This window comes from Rhinopithecus bieti, unplaced genomic scaffold, assembly GCF_001698545.2.
Source record: "Rhinopithecus bieti isolate Rb0 unplaced genomic scaffold, ASM169854v2 scaffold_32072, whole genome shotgun sequence".
NCBI lineage: Eukaryota > Metazoa > Chordata > Mammalia > Primates > Cercopithecidae > Rhinopithecus > Rhinopithecus bieti.
Window position 1 is genome coordinate 213,010 of NW_016813565.1, and position 803 is coordinate 213,812.

Consider the following 803-nt stretch of genomic DNA (forward strand, 5'->3'; position numbering starts at 1 on the left):
TCTTTTTTTTTTTTTTTGGAGACAGACTGTCGTTCTCTCACCCAGGCTGGAGTGCAGTGACATGATCTTGGCTAACTGCAGCCTCTGTCTCCTGGGTTCAAGCAATTCTCCAGCCTCAGCCTCTGGAGTAGCTGGGATTACATGAGTGCACCACCACAGCTGGCTAATTTTTGTGTTATTAGTAGAGATGGAGTTTCACCATGTTGGCCAGGCTAGTCTTGAACTCCTGACCTCAAGTGATCTACCTGCTTTGGTCTCCCAAAGTGCTGGGATTATAGGCGTGAGCCACTGTGCCTGGTCTTTTTTTTTTTTTTTGAGACGGAGTCTCGCTGTGTCGCCCAGGCTAGAGTGCAGTGGCACGATCTTGGCTCACTACAACTTCCACCTCCTGGGTTCAAGCAGTTCTCCTGGCTCAGCCTCCTTAGTAGGTGGGATTACAGGCATGCACCACCATGCCCAGCTAATTTTTGTATTTGGGTAGAGATGGGGTTTCACCATGTTGGCCAGGCTGTTCTTGAACTCCTGACCTCAAGCAATCCACCTGCCTTGGCGTCCCAAAGTGCTGGGATTACAGGCGTCAGCTGCCGCACCTGGCCTAAGTTTTGTATTTTTTTTTTTTTTTTTTTTTTTTTTTTGAGAAGGAGTCTCACTCTGTCTCCCAGGCTGAAGTGCAGTGGCATGATCTTGGCTCACTGAAACCTTCATCTCCTGGGTTCAAGTGATTCTCCTGCCTCAGCCTCCTGAGTAGCTGGGATTACAGGTGTATGCCACCATGCTGGCTAATTTTTGTATTAGGTAGAGAT